The following is a 17,181-nucleotide window of genomic DNA, read 5'->3' on the forward strand; positions in this document are numbered from 1 at the left end:
ACCCCTCCTGCGTGGCCTGCATTGGCTACCGGTTGCCCTTCGGGTGAGGTTCAAGGTGCTGCTTATTACCTATAAAGCCCTTCATGGCTTAGGTCCGGGATATTTGTCGGACCCCCTGCAGCCAGCAACAATCTCCAATCGCCCGGTGCATTCCCACAGACAAGGCTTCCTCAGGGTGCCGTCGGCCAGACAATGTTGGCTGGTGACCCCCAGGGGGAGAGCTTTCTCTGTGGGCGCACCCGCCCTTTGGAACCAACTTCCTTTGGAGCTCCGGATGGCCCCTGACCTTCGTTCGTTTCGCCGTGATTTGAAGACCTGGTTATTTCGTAGCCTGGACTGATGGGGGAGGGGGGGTTCTTAATAGTTTTTAAACTGATTTTAAACTGTTTTAATTCGGACTTTTAATTTAATACTGCATTATTGTCATTGTGTATTTTACTGTTGTGAGCCGCCCTGAGTCCATTGGAGATAGGGTTGCATATAAATTGCATTAAACTTAAATTTAAACTTAAAACATATTACACCAGAAACATTTCTATACTATATATCGTTTTAGACAAATAAATATTGGGGAAATGAAATATCTAATAATCCAGTAATATCATTCCCCCAGAGATGACAATGGCCCCCACTCTAACACTCTTCCAGAAAGTGCTGAAGACCTGGTTCTGCCAGCGGACCTGGGGAACCTGGAGCAGGATGGAGCCCATTAAATGGCTGGTGTGATGTGTTGTCACAGGGGTGGGGGGCTATTATTTATTATTTGATTATATTTTATTTTATTATATATGATGTTTTTATACTGTAAGCTGCCTTGAGCCGCCATGTGCGAATAGGCAGCATATAAATTTTCTAATTAATAAACATACCTGTTGTTGGTAAAGCTCTTGTGCAGATACCTATTTCACAGGAGCAAACCCTTTAGACCAGGGGTAGGCAAACTTGGCTCTTTTACACCTTGTGGACTTCAACTCCCAGAATTCCTGAGTCAGCCAAGCTGTCTTAGGAATTCTGGGAGTTGAAGTCCACAGGGTGTAAAAGAGCCAAGTTTGCCTACCCCTAGTTTAGACCATTGAGCAGAATTCAGAACAAAGTTGAATTTGCAATGATCTCATTTAGGATAATTGAATATCTATTTGCTCTGTATGTAATAATTCTATGTACAGTGCCTATAATAAACCATATTAGATAAAAGGCTATGCTGTCTGAACTCTGACTTTGGTTATACATAAATTGATTCCTTGATAAAGTAGTTTCTTAATGTCTCACTTAGCAACTCTATTAGTAATCCTAGTAGCTCTATTAGTAACCCTAAACATCCTTAACTGTTCCTAGCAACTTTAAGAAGAAAACTCTTGTTTTATTTCATCTTATTATTGTCTAATTTGTCTTGTCTGCTCACTCCAAAACCCATTTATAAAATTTATAAGAACTGTGTTGGATTTATTTGATAAAATTAAATAATTATCATTTAAAAACACAAGCTCTTTATGAAGGCTAATTCCAAATTTGGAAATCCCACTTTGTTTTTATTGCAAATACTGTATAAAAAACCTTTAACTTTCTATTTCTCTTCCAAACTATTTGTCTATAATAACACAATCAGTAAGAATGTGTGTGTGTGTTCATTTATTTATCTGATGTCCATCTATCCAACTTCAAAGATGGTATTTACAGTAAGAAAAATGTATCAATAGTACATCAACAATTTCCGAATGAACAAATCTAACCACTTAACCATCCTTCTGAACTGCCTACAGGGATTGGGGGTTGGGGCACTGTATTGCAGTCATTGTGCTCCTTCCTTCTGGGGGAGGGGGGAGATTACTCCGAATGTCACTCATTGTGTACTATTTTCTCTCCTTTTAAATATTTAAATATTAACTTAGTGAAAGAGGTCATCTAAAGACTTGGGGTTCAATATAACAGATAACAGATTAACAGAGTTGGAAGGGACATTGCAGGTCATCTAGTCCAACCCCCTGCCCAAGCAGGAGACCTTCATCTGCCTCTACCTAGGATCGAACTCACAATTGTCAATATACTTTCCAGTAGCTGTTCTGGTTCTGTGGAGCATCTCGTGTAAACATCTGATCACTCTCACTGCCTTCCTTAAATTGCTCAACGCAAAACATTTTCTGAGGACATTTGAGCATTGAATCCTTGGTTTTGTTATATTTAGGTTTATTTAATTTAACTTTATTCTGTTTCTCAGTAGTTTATTGTCCTTTATTTGTATACATTTTTGTGTAGTGTATCTCTCAAAGGTGACTGGTTGACATTAGACAATGAAAGCCAATGGGGTCCTAATGTTTGAAAGGCAGTTTGTTCTTTTCTTCTCCTAATGGTGCCAGTGCTATACATTCAATTCTACATAATACCTGTGAGATAGGTAGCCATATGCATCTGATTAATAAATAGAATATCACCAGTGATGAGGCTTGAGTGAAGATGCCTCCTTTTACCCAGAAGCTTATTTTATGGTGAGCGGGAGAGGGCTGTCAGACTATATGGTACTGCCTTTGGGATTTGCTTTCCTACCCACTCTGTAAAGGTATATTTATTTCATAGGCTCTAATTTTAATACTTAATTGATGGATAAGTTTAATTTGTATTGTTAATGTTGCATATTCTGCAGGAAATTTGGACCTAATGTAAGTAAATAAAAAGAATAGTTATTTTATTTCTGTCCAAGTTGAAGGATGAAATAGACAAACATGTATGTGAAAAAATAAGTTTGCAACCAGGAATGTAACAGACCAGTGTGCATCTGACATTCTTTATTGAATTCAGAATCAGTTGATTATGCTCAAACATTAATCCAAAGATTGGTATTAATAAATAACAAAGTATTTTTTAAAAGTAAAGAAAAAGTAAATAGCTAATAAAAATAATTCATATTGACCTTCATAATGCTTGCCATGAAATTTACATAAAAGCAGAAAAACCTTTGTATTGCAATGTACCAATTTTACCGATATAAACATTTATTGTTCTCAATGCAAAGAAACTCAATAGTTTTCAACAGGCTTGTTCTTGCAGGATGCTACCACATTTCATAATAAATATTTTCTCATGGAATGAGATCTATAACACATTACATGCAGTTGTGAGTATTGTGTGAAACACATTTTCACGACTGTCCCAAGTTTCAGTGGTAAAGAACAATTTCTCTTTTATGTTAAAAACAGCTAATTGCTTTGCAATGTGGCTACATACTTAAAGTAAAATATGTAATTCTGAAATCTGCTGGTCAGGCTTATTTATAAAAAACTGTTGCAAATGCGGACTTATTGCCTGATGTTCATCTTTTAAATGAGCCACTTTCACTTAAAATAAAGCAAGGATGAGCAGCCTAGTAGTTGTGGGCACCAATGTCTGTCTCCCCAACACCCACTAGGTGTTAAAAAATGAGTGGAAAACAGGCATACTTGTTTATTTTATTTATTTTATTTGTCAAACGTGTACAAGATTACAGGAATAAGTATAAACAAGGACATGAACAAGGAATGAGTACAAGTAAATGGGGACAGTAGGACGGACGGCAGGCATGATGCATGCCCCCTTTAAGGACCTCTTAGGAATGGGGTGAGGTCCACGGTAGACAGTTTAAGGTTGAAGCTGTGGGAGTTAGAGGATGCAACAATGGAGGTAGAGCATTTCAGGCATTGACCACTCTGTTGCTGAAATCGTATTTTCTGCAATCAAGTTTGGAGCGGTTTACCATGAGTTTGTATCTATTGTTTGCCTGTGTATTACTGCGATTGAAGCTGAAGTAGTCATTGATAGGTAGGACGTTGTAACGGACAATGTTGTGTACTACGCTTAGGTCAGACCGTAGGTGGCATAGTTCTAGGTTGTCTAAACCCAAAATTTCAAGCCTGGTGGCATAAGGTATTCTATTGTGAGCACAGATACCCATCCTAGAACAAAAACCCTGGGTGACTCAACAATTATTAAAACCAAAATATTGCAAAACTGAGCAACACTACCATCATTTGTCCTCATTAAATGCTATAGGACACATAGACATCCTTTTTTTAAAAAAGTGGGTGGATACACCCCAATACTTTTGAAATGTTTCCATCTGCTTAAGACGAAAGAAAGACTGGCATGGAGCATTCTAAGGAGTTCCAGAAAATGACAACAGGGTTTGGGGGGGGGGTGTCAAAACAATAGGGTTTAGGACCGGATGTGCCATCATTTTATTAGAGTGTTCTCAAAACTCCAAACCATCACAACCACCACCCAAAATGTTGCCAATATCTATCTTTTTTTCTAATTTTGATAACTGGAAGATATCCAGCATTTAAATATTTGTCTGAATGTTTAATCAGTAAGACATCAAGCCATCCGTTAGAAATGTAGTTAGAAAAGAAAGTGCAAGTGAGGGAGAAAATATAGAAGATAAGACAATACAACAAAATTTAAATGGAGCATACTGAATCACTCCTGCTGATCCTGAATATTTCTAAAAATGAAGCAATTATCATTGATTCAGTTAGAACAAAATTTCTAAACTGGTGCCCTCCACATATTTAAACAATCCAAGGAAAGACAGAAATAGAAACTTAACCTATTATGAGCCATTTAATTTATCAGATGTTATTTATATCAAGTTCAGCTATGTAAAACATACAATTAATTATCAAGGCACTAGGAGTTTCTGTATCTGATACATCGATGAAATGTATTAATTAAAAAAAATAATAACCTGTAACTTTCAAAATCAATACAATGCATGCTAGGATACAATTTAGCTAGATAGATTTCTCACATTAACCTATTTTTGTGGAGCAGTTAAAGTATTTGATTAGGAACAGAAAGAGTGAAATTGAAATCTAGTCTCGTCTATGGGAGTGGACTAAATGATTCTCAGATCAAATCTCAAGTCTGGATCAATTAATATCTCTTAGATCATATCACCTCAGCATTGTATTAGAAGAAGAAATTGTAAGGATACCATCTTGACTTCCTGGAGGAAAGATGGAATTTAAATCATAATAAAAATATTTTATGGATTAAGACTGGGTCTACACCTCGAGGTAGCTGCAATGACTGAGCTCATACATAAATGAACCTTGATGAATACAGAGCTTAGTTAACAATGAAATGAAGTGAAATTCATCTTAAAATGAATATCATTCTAACTAATTAGGACCGTGGCAATGAATTTTTACGTTTTTAAAAACGTAATAAAGCGTAGCTGTTTTACATCTACTAGTTTAGAAAGCTGACTCCTATTCCTGCCATAATTTCTATCCAAAAACAATTTTCTCCAAGGTTTTCTAAAGCTCTGTGTGTAATTGCTGCCATGTAAAACAGCATAGAACCCTGTAGATCTTATTCATAGTAATTGTATAATTCCTTGTTAATGCTAACCAACAGCTCAGCATGTGAATTAACAAGTGTTTCATGGCTTTTTGTCTCCATTAACAGTCTTGAAAATGTGCATTAAGCACCAAATAAATGCCCTTGCTACATAGGACATTGGAAGACAGTGGAATTACCTTAGCTATTGTCTGTAGCTCACTTATAGCTTAATCTTTGCCATTTGTTCAAACTGCCATGTACCTTTGTCAAACTACATTTCTTTGTTGCTTTAACTTCTGAATTATTTGTTTCCTCATATAAAATCCTGTTTTATCTCTCCATTCATCAATGAAACAGCCTTCACTCTGTCATTTATAGAATCCTTGACTCTTAGGTTGAAGAGCATGAAATGTTAAGATTTAGTTAAAAAAAAAAAAAAAGAGAGTCATGGAAATAAATGGTTCTACTTCTTCCCGTTCTGATTATTGCATATAGTATGCATTTATTACCAATAATCAACAAGGTCAGAGAAAAGGAAGGCTTTAAAGGTTTGGAAATGAATTTAGATGGCTTCTAAACACTCCTTATGACAAGGATTTTCAGCTCAGTGATAATACCCTCGATTTCCAATTGCTGTTTCTCTTCCTATTGTTGCCAAATACAGATAGTCTTCAACTAACTAAACCATTAGTTAGTTTAGTGACTATTTGAAATTATAATGGCACTGAAAACAGTAACTTATGACCAGTTCTCACACCTATGACTGTTGCAGCATCCCAATAGTAACATGATCAAAATTTGGGCGCTTGTCAAATAGCATGTATATGCAACGGTTGTAGCATTTCAGGGTCTGGAATTGTCAACTGAAACCTTCCTAGGGAGGTTCTGACAAGCAGTCAATGGGAAAAGCAGGTTCACTTAACAAATGCATGATTCATTTCACAATTGCATGATTCATTTAACAACCATAGCAAAAAAAAAATTATAAAATGGGGTATGACTTACCTAACACTTACTTAACAACAGAAATGTTGGGCTTAATTGTGATTGCAAGTGGAGAACTACCTGAATATTTGAATCATGGTGAAGGGCAAAACATTCACCCTATTTTACTGAGCAATCAGTTACTCGGATATAGCAACACACAAGTATGAACGGTGACTACTGGATATTTTCTAACAGCCCCTTCCCTACCAGTTTGGACCCTTCTGTAAGAGCTTCATCTTTGTAGGCTCACTGCACAGCAAATTGGATTATTTATTTAGCATATGACAATGGTACAATTAACAAGGAGACTACAATGTTAATACATAGTAGTTATTTGGCTGCCGAAGAGTGCTAGTCCATTTAGTTTGTGCTCATACACTTATCCAGGGGTGCACCACAGGGGGAGAACTTGCTCTGCACCAGAAAGATGAGCGGCATTCTATGGCATCATCCAGAGGCTTCTTTCACCACTGATGTCTCCTTGCAGTCAGGCATCGTATCTGAGCAGGTCCAACACTGGCAGGGGTCTGACCATCTGCCTGAAACACCACCATGTTTCCCACTAAAGTGGTACCTATTTATCTACTTGCATGTAGCATCCTTTCAAACTGCTAGGTCGACAGAAGCTGTGGCAAGTGATGGAAGCTCACTCTGCCACACAGTGCTAGGACTCGAACTGCTGAAGCAGAGGTCATCTTCAGCATCTTTAAGCCATTGAGCCACCTCGCCTCTTAGCAGATTGGATACCTGATAGATATAAAAGTTATTCTCTCTCTCAGTCTCTCAGTCTCTCTCTCTCTCCTTCCCTCCCTCCCTCTCTCTCTCGCACACACACCCTTCTCCCCTAGAGTGTCTCACACAGTGATGAACGATCAGCTTTTTAAAGTAAACATCCAATCTGTGTTGAATCTTAGAGTACATATAAATAAAATTAGTGGCAATTCTAATAAGTGCTTTCATACTCCAGGCATCCACTTAAAAGCAGATGATTCATTTTTAACAGTTATGTTCAAATGATGTTCACTAATGCCTAAACACATATTGGTATAATCTGCAGACTGAGAAAGGAGTCATTGCTTAAAGTTCTATTCTACAAAAACAATAATTCAAATTTAATGAACCTAGAATATGTTGTATGACTTAAACACTTTTGTTCATTTTTGCCTCTTTCCGCAAAATAGAAGATTCTGAATAGTCGTTCTGTTTGATTCTGGTGTTTAATGTTCATCCATGGTGCAGATTAAAAGTCAGCAATCTGGTAAGAACAACAAAATGCATGTAACCAAGCACGTAGTTGGATATCTAACAGGAAATATCAGAGCTAATTGTTGAAAGTGGTCCCATGTAATTTCAGCACATCCTTACAATGTAATGCCAGCAATTTTGCCAGAGCTATAATTTCCCAAACATAATGAGTTGGCCATTACATGTGTAATGGATGCATATATTCAGGCTAATAGAAGCTGTACAGCTATAGTCACAGTTTTATTTGACTTTATCTTTGCTACTCTAGTCACTTTAAAATGAAATGTGTGAGAGAATACTGAACAAAAAGGCTTAGATCTTGCACTCCCACAACTTAAAACATCCTATCTTGCATGCAGAGGGAGATTAGATTATTTGAGCCTAACTTCATTTGCCTTCCAAATACCATAGGTTTTTATTTTCTGGTCTGGATCAGGGGTGGGTTCTACTTACCTTTACTACTGGTTTGCAGTGGGGTCGCGCACATGTGCAGAAGTGTTCTGATGATGTCGGGGTTGGTGGACGGAGCCTCCTGCCAGTTTTTTTACCAGTTCTATAGAACCAGTCCGAACCGAGGGCAACCCACCACTGGTCTGGATTTCAGAAGAAAAACCTAAAGACAGTAATGACAGAATAGCTTCTTTCTCCAATAACTATGTAGTGATTCTGGAAAGGCAATTAGTCCTCTTCATGGTTTTGGTTACGTAAGACCTATGTAATCAAAGCTACTCCATACATAAAGAGAAGTCTTCAATCTTTCTGAAAATCCTCTGCTTCATCAAAGTTTCATTCCATCACACACCCTCCAGCTCTGATATAAGTTGAGATACATATTGTGGATTTCTAAAACTAAATCTGTAAGAAGGGGTGGAGAGCCAAGTTTGTCTTTGATGGATTCAATTAGAATGAGACTACTACTACACTAAAAAAATATATATGCCGTATTTTTCGGAGTATAAGAAGCTCCAGAGTATAAGACGCAGCTTAGTTTTGGGGGAAGAAAATAGGGAGAAAAAAATCTGCCTAGCAGGTATTTATTGTCTAGTGTCCTTAGTCTGGTCAGCTTCAGCACATTAGTTTGCTGGTTTTGAGCATGTGCATGCACACTTTTTATCCCCTATTTCTAAAGCACAGCTGAGAGTCAGAGGGAGCAGGCAAAGCACGGAAATCGCTTCACTCGCTAGCCCCTTGTTAGGGCTGAAAAAAAGTTTCTAAAGCACAGCTGAGAGTCGGAGGGAGCAGGCAAAGCACGGAGATCGCTTCACTCGCTAGCCCCTTGTTAGGGCTGAAAAAAAGCTTCAAAAAAGCTACATTCGGATTATAAAACGCACCCAAATTTTCAGCCTCTTTTGGGAGGGAAGTTCATCTTATACTCTGAAAAATATGGTATATTAACCAATAATATATTAATCAAACTATTTAATATAGATTATGTCATAATTTGAATTCCCAAATATTGTTTTATGTCTCTCTGTTTGCCTGGTATTGATCCCTACTTATCCCTAATGACCTGGAAATCTGGCATTCAGACAAAGCCATGTAAAAAAGTAACACACACACACACACACACACACACACAAAGGCAGAAAGAAAAAGACTACAACACATATCTTCCAACAGCCAACACTGAGATAAGCAGGGATCAAATACTAGACAAAAGATCAGGCAGAAAACCAACTCCAATCAAGGAAGCAATAAGGAGAAAACCACATCCCCACCAATAGTAGCATGGCAAGCCTCTATTTATTAACAGGGAGCAAACCTCACACTCACTTGCAGTGAAGTTACATAACAAAACATCTGTAAGTAAATAAGTTCTGAGAGTCCATAGTTCAATGCTGAGCTACTCTCTTCTATTGAAACAATTATTATTTTAGTGAGCGGTTTATGCTTCTAGAAATAATTTGCAAGTGAGAGATGTCCTGATGAAGAAACCTGTCAGAATCTCTTTAAAATTCATTAAACAGTTTTATATAAAAGGAAATGGATGAATAACAGTTTTCCCAACCTTTTATTCTTGAATGAGCTGGAACCACAGCTCCCCAAATTTGTATCTGAGTTTTCTCCAAACCATTTTTAAATGACAGATTCTAGGAATTTCAGTCTTAAAAACATCCATCTAATAATCCCGCCATTTTCCCACAAAGAAAAAATTAGAGATGCTTCTAAGGATCAAGAAGCAAGGGAAGATGTTAAGCAATAAAAAACAAAAGTTAATCATGCCTTGCTACATTAGAGACAGCTGTTGGGCTCTGTTGCTTGGTTTGATGGCCAGGAAATCATAGCATTTTCTTGTCACAGCTACTTCAGCCCATTTGGAGCTATTCTCTCATTTAACTTACTCTCTCTGCATTAACTCATCCTTCCCTCTTTCCCCACTTAACATCATTATGTATTTAGGGTAAGCTACAGCATGGAAGAAAGCTTATGCAATGAGTAGGCTATCTGGTAGCTCCTGGCAAAAATGCTGAACTTACTTAATGGAAATTATACCCTCAGAACCAACCTGACTAGCTTACTAATAAATCTGTGCAAAACTTTAAAGAACCATTTCACCCAGATGGTTCAAGCAAAATACTTCCTCAAAGCTCTTCATGTAACAATGTGGTCACCTTGCTTTTAAGAGTGGAATGTCTGTGTAATTTTATGTTGCTGAGCTTCGCAGGCCCTCTAAGTCAGGGTGTCAAACTTGGGGCGTCATGTTATTGTCACATGACATATCGCAACTTTTTCCCCCTTCACTAACCAAGGGGTGGACGTGGCCAGCGCATGATGCATCTGGCCCACCGGCCATGAGTTTGACAACCCTGCTCTAAGACACTGTCTGCAGAACTTGTATTATGTGGGAGGACTGAAAGACTCATTCTATAGTGAATGCTGAAGGATAAAGGAATCTACTGCTATAGTGTTAATTGCAGTTCTCACATGTCCAGCCTGAAAGCACTTCAGCCAGAGTTGGGAGAGACAGGTGAGAAGTCACCTGCAGCATTGGTCTAAAGTGGAGCCGTGGTGGCACAGTGGTTAGAATGCAGTATTGCAGGCTAATTCTGCTCACTGCCAGGAGTTTGATCCTGACCAGCTCAAGGCTGACTCAGCCTTCCACCCTTCCGAGATTGGTAAAATGAGGAGTCAGATTTTGGGGATCAATATGCTGACTCTGTAAACTGTCTAGAGCAGCGGTTCTCAACCTGGGGGTCGCGACCCCTTTGGGGGTCGAACGGCCATTTCCCAGGGGTCGCCAAAGCCCTCTCTTGCCCCCCCCCGCCTTCACTCACCTTCTGCCTCTGCTGGATCGCCCAGTCGCCGTTCGCTTACCCCGCCCATTCCCAATCTATTGCTGCTTCGGAGTCCCAGCTGATGGCTAGAGGGAAAAAAAACTTTAAATTCTTGCTGCGGGGCTTCAAAGAGCTAGCTGCAAAGAGGTAAATTCCTGGAGCAAGTTTTTTTCCCCCTAGCTATACTGAAAAGAGAAAGCGAAAGCAGGGTCTTAGCTGCAACGTGACAAAATGAGGCAGAGAGGTTTCTTTTTCTTTTTCCTCACCAAAAAAGGTAGGTACAAAACTGCAAACAATGGGAAATTTAGGGCAAGAGGAGGTTCAAGATTTTAAAACACAAAAGAAAAAAAGCTCTATTTAACTAGGGAATTGTAATAATTGAGATACTATTAATTGTATATTGTGTTGAAAGCAGAAATGGTTAAGTTGTGGTTTGGAGGAATATATGGGGGAAATTATTTGTTTTATTATTATTGGTAAATATAATTAATTGATTTGTAAGAAATTGGATTGCATGGAAATAATTGGAATATTCATGTTCATATTGATAAATATACAAAAAAGATAGTTATATAACTAATTGATTTATATTAAAATGTTGAATTTGTATTAAACAACTGTATTACATAATTAACCAATGTGAGGATGGATATAAAAATAGATGACAATGCAAAGGGTTATAATATAGAATAGAAGGGAAAAATTGAATTTGATTAAGATTAGAGTTGAGGATGAAGGGTAATATTGGTTTTTTTAAAAAATAGTTGAGGAATAAATATGGTAAAAAGGAAATATAGAAATTTTAAATTTAATTGAAATGACTAAATACTGTGTTGGAAGAAATATCCTTCTGGGTTCTGCTCCAAGTGGGGAAAAAGACACTGGAAACATGGAGACTGCTTGGAAAGATGGTTTAATGGTGGACAGGATCACATGGCTTGATGGGGCCCATTGTGTTAGTTTCTGTTGCTATTGTGTTGCAAATGTCCTTTGACAAAGGATTGAGTTTCTGCCTCTGGCCCATTAACAAAGGGTGGGGGGCAGGAAGGTGGGAGCTGCTTTGTCTGTAAAATATGCTTCTCCATTTCTCATCCAGGGAAATATAATATTCTGCCTTTTTAATATTTCCCAAAATATTTCATTCTTCTAGGAAAGGGGTGGCTGCTAACCTCCTACAACTGTTTAAATTTGTGGACCGGCCAAATACTCTGTTCAAAGAAAATATGTTGTATGTTTGTATGTGTGTTTCTAATTATTGCTATTTATTCATATTTGTTCTCTTTTATTCTTTAAAGTTTAACAATTCATTCTTTATCTTAATATCTTTATATTTGTTTGGGGTTGGCTTTCTTCCCTTTCATCTTTTTTTATTGTACAGCAATCTTTCTCCTCAAACCTACCACCTTTGTCTTTTCTTTCTTACTTACTTTCTCTTCCCCCCCTCTTCTTCTTCTCCCTACTTCCTCTTTCTCCTTTTCCTCCTCTCTTCCTCCCTCTCTTACCTTCACTCCTATTCTAATTTCCCTTCCCTTCCTTCATCCCTGTCTATTGCTGTATCCTTTTATGCATATGGACTACTCAGAGGGCTGAAAAAGTTATTTTTGACTGGTCCTCGCACTTTTGACCAGTCCTCGAACTTACGACTGTCCTCACATTTTACGTTTTTGCCCTATCTTGTCACCATGGTGAAGAGAAGCAGTTGTGAAATGAGTGACATGGTTGTTAAGAATGCTGCACAGGCATAAATGTGAGGATGGTCATAAGTGTGAGGACCAGTCAAAAGTGCGAGGACCTGTCAGAAATGACTTTTTTTCAGCCCTCTGAGTAGTCCCTATACACATAGCCATGGCCACCCGGTCACATGACCAGCTAGCCACACCTACTCGGTCACATGACCTCCAAGCCATGCCCACAAAATAAGCCACGCCCACAGAACCAGTAGTAAAAGAAATTTAGAACCCACCCCTGGTTGGGGGTCACCACAACATGAGGAACTGTATTAAAGGGTCACGGCATTAGGAAGGTTGAGAACCACTGGTCTAGAGAGTGTTGTAAAGCACTATGAATGGGGTATATCATATGAGTCTAAGTGCTAGTGCTAAAGTAATTAAATGCAACATCCATGCTTCATCAAGGTGAGTCATATCCCATCTTTGTTTCATTGAAAGGAATCATATTGCCTCTATGACATGAATCTTTGTCAATGTACTTTTAAATTGCTTTCTGGATGAGTCAAATTTGGCTCTGTACTGATTAGTTGCTCTCAGTTTTGCTAATTGTAGAATAAAAAAGCATTCTGTAAAAAAGGCAGCACAGAAAAAAAAACGATACTGCAATTGCTTAAACTTTAAAATGTGCTAGCATCATAGCATGTCTGTATCTAGTTATTTTAGTATCTGTTTTGCATAACTAGAAGGTTGAACATTGAAGTAGATCCCCATTGGCATTCAAGATGGAGTTTTCTGGTTTATTATACATGTTATTCTCTGGCTAACTAGGCTCTGGCACAATCGGGTCCTATGGATAGTACAGCATGCTGTGTATAATCACAGTGATTCAATATATAAAATAGATAACATACATTTATCAGATGAAATTGAAGAAACTAATCTGATGAGGTGAAAAACTTTTAGGCAATAATTTAGTGTATTAGACCTCATCACAGTTTCAGTTTTATTTACATCATCTTTTAGCAGGATAATTTTTGAAAATAGAAGTACCTGAAAGATATTTATTGGGAATTTACATATACTATGTAATGTATAGTACCTCACACCATCAATGATATATTTTTACAGCATCCTACCTGTATTCCATATAGAGGTTGCACTGGTTATTTAGCAAAAAGTAGTTTAATTGCTAAATTATCATCATTGTGATACATGCTGTTCCTCAAGATTTATAAAGGGCTTGAATAACTAAGCTTGATGTCTTTGCATTTTACATAATGTACTATAAATGGCTTCCTGTAACATGGAAAACTATTCTCAGTTATTAAAATAATTTGACATGGTATGGCTTATGCCCATTTAGTTTCCATCTGTGGACTTTGGGGCATTTTGCAAATACTGTAATCTTGATCTTATTGCAATTATTCTCTAAAATTTCCTCTATGCACTAATGTACAATTGAATCCAGAGGCTTTTCTTTGGGGACTAATGGATAGATAGCTAGAAAAATGCCGTGTGTGTGTGTGTGTGTGTGTGTGTGTGTGTGTGTGTGTGTGTGCGCGCGCGTGTGTGTGTAAAACAACTGCAGCCAGATTATTATTTCTCTTTTCTCTAATCTCTTTATGCTCACAAAAAGATTAAAGACAATCTCTGCATATATAGCTGACCGGAGTTGAAACAGACAAAATTGCACTTTTGACTTGGTGTCTTGATTTTTATGAAAAAATCAAGTAATAGAAAAGTGAGGGGTGTAGATTAAGAGGTAATTTTATAATCATTTTTGTGTTTTATTTGTATGCAAGTAAAATCGGAAGCAGCTTCTTTATTTCTTTTTAACCTTTCTTTTTGCCCCTTTGTCTTTGCTCCTTTTCTTTCCTTGTTTCTTTATTCTGTATGAGTTATGGTTTGTATTTTCTTTTTAAACTTTTTAATAAAAGTAATAGAAAAAAATTCTTTGTATAATACTCTGCAAGGGACCACACAGAAAAAGTCCTTTTTCAAACCAACTTGGGCCAGGGTTAACAGTGCTAATATTGCTTGCATAAAGGTTTGAAACATGAACCAGTTAGGGACTGATACGACTCAGCTCCACCCCGCATGCGCACATGCCTCCCACCGGCCAGCTAATTTTCGGGTCTCTGCTGCACATGCACCAGTGGGGGCGGGGCACATGCAGGAGATTTGCATGCATTCCAGGGGGGTCATGCATGCATGTGTGGGGGAGCAGCGTGCTCCCCCACGCACACCCAGCGTGTGTGTGTGTGGTGCACCCCCCCTTTGGGCCTTGTAGGCCTCCCTGCACCCTCCTGGGACCAAAAATGCGCTTTGGGGGGGTCACCGCACCCTCCCGCACCCCATTTTGGGCCTAGCAGGTCTCCCTGTAGTCTCCTGGGATCAAAAACAGGCAGCAGGGCAGGAGGCTGCAGGGAGCCTACTAGGCCCAAAACGGGTTGGGGGGTCACGCACGCATGTGCAGGGGGATGGAGGAATGTGGGGGCGTCACGTACGCATGCGTCGGGGTCGCACATTGCATTATGGGTGCAGGCAGGAATGTGCGCTGTCACCTGCATGCGTATGCGCACTTTTGGCACGCGATGACAAAAAGGTTACCCATCATTGCTCTAGTATAATAGCCTCACATTACTGTTATGAAACTGAACCTGTTTATATTGTTTATGAATATAATGTGTGAACATAGGAAGCAACAAACGCTGTCCATCTAGCCCAGTATTATTGACACTAATTTGCAGCAAGTCTACAGGATTTCAAGCTGCGTATTTTTGTCCTCAGTCAGAGATACCTGGGATTGAATCCGAAACCTTCTGCATCAATGCTTGTGAACTACTATGAATCAATTACAATTCTTTCACTAGAGAAGAGAAATTGGCATGTGAAGGAGGGGAAAAATGCATGTTACATGTTTCTAAAGAAAGCAACTAAGGATGTGTGTCTGAAATCTCTTCTTATTCCAGACAGAATGGTATGAAATGATATGAAATCATGCTATAGAAGCTGATTGTTCATTCTAATTAGCAATAGAGTACTTGCTACATTTGAAAATGTAATTGAAGTCAAGTCATCACTTGATTCATCCCTGGATACATTAGTCAAAAAGGAGTGGAAGTATTGATCTCAGAGCTTCAGCTAATCCCTCAAACCAAAAATTGTAATCATGGTGATGAGATTGTTCTTGGAAGAATAGCATGTTAGTGTTTTCTAGGAATCTAACTCAAAAATTATTTTATAGATGGTTCTGGGCAGTTTACAATATAAATATATCAATATTAGAACACATACTTTAAAATATTTTTAAAAACCACAAATCTATTGGATTTAAAAATATAGAAATCTAATAAATAAAATTCCTGAAATCCTAAAAGATATAGATAAATAGGCTTGATACCCCTTTATAAACTTTAATATCAGTTTGCTCCACAATGATAACCCCACCATGGAAAAGGCAGAACCTACTGCTCTTATGTCCATACAGGCTAGTGGTGAAATCTAAACCGGTTTGCTGGCATGCTGCGCGCCCGCATGTGCAGTTCACACCAAATGCATGCTGAACGCATATGAGCACTATGTGCCAAAAGGAGGCTTGGGAAGGTAAGTAGAACAGCGGGGGGGGGGGGCAATCAGCAGTGGCACGCGATCTTGGGAACCTTTTAAAAAACTTTTTTAAAGCATTTTTTACTATCGGTTCAGGCGAATAGATAGTAAAAAATGCTTTTAAAAAGTTTTTTTAAAAGGTTCCGATGATCACAGCTGTGCCGCACGATCGCACGATCGTAGGAACCTTCTTTTTTACTTTTTTAAAGCATTTTTTTACTACCTATTCGCCCGAACCAGTAGTAAAAAAAATGCTTTAAAAAGGTTTAAAAAAAGGTTCCGATGATCGCGCAGCACAGCTGTGATTGTCGGAACCTTTTTTAAACCTTTTTAAAGCATTTTTTTTACTACCGGTTCGGGTGAATAGGTAGTGAAAAAATGTCTTTAAAAAGTAAAAAAAAAAAAAGGCTCAGACGATCACAGCTGTGCTGCATGATCATCTGAGCCTTTTAAAAAACTTTTTAAAGCATTTTTTTACTACCTATTCGCCCGAATTGGTAGCAAAAAAAAAAAAAATGCTTTAAAAGTAAAAAAAAAAAAAAAGTTCTGACAATCACCTGAGCAATGTGCGATTGTTGGAACTTTTTTGTTTTACTTTTTAAAGCATTTTTAATCACTGGATCCAGAGAACCAGTAGTAAAAAAAATGCTTAAAAAGTAAAACAAAAAAGTTCCGATGATCGCACGTTGCTCAGCTGATCGTCCACAATTTTTTACATTTTTTTTACTACCAGTTCTGTGAACCAGTAGCGTTTTTTACCAGCCCGAACCAGTAGCATTTCACCCGTGATACAGACTGCATAGCAGTTGAAGATGCATTGATAATCTCTCACCTCTCAAGCCATTCAACTTGTGACCAACCAGAAGAAACCTAAAGCGATTCCTATGATCTCTTTGTGAGGAACAGTTCTCCAGAGTGCAAATAGGCAATTCCCTGATCTCTTGTTCTCTGAAGATATTTTCATCAACCACATCCTACCACTTGGCCACCAATGGTGCTGTCCCTGCTCATGGAACTGCTCACTATACATCATAATGCACCATAGTGACTATCTTGAATCGAGGTTAGACAGTGAACAGCAA

At 38.2% G+C, this 17,181-nt stretch overlaps 1 long non-coding RNA gene across 1 annotated transcript; it reads right to left on the reverse strand.

Annotated features, from left to right (window-relative positions):
- Positions 1–7,383: 7,383 nt before the first annotated feature.
- Positions 7,384–17,110, reverse strand: LOC117663249 (uncharacterized). Its single transcript, XR_004590656.3, has 3 exons — positions 16,932–17,110; positions 7,999–8,158; positions 7,384–7,555 (listed from the first exon to the last, which is right to left on the reverse strand). It is a non-coding gene; the product is annotated as an uncharacterized LOC117663249 (long non-coding RNA).
- Between the last annotated feature and the right edge of the window lie 71 nt (positions 17,111–17,181).

The sequence above is a fragment of the Pantherophis guttatus genome, chromosome 5, assembly GCF_059756535.1.
Source record: "Pantherophis guttatus breed Tessera chromosome 5, ASM5975653v1, whole genome shotgun sequence".
NCBI lineage: Eukaryota > Metazoa > Chordata > Lepidosauria > Squamata > Colubridae > Pantherophis > Pantherophis guttatus.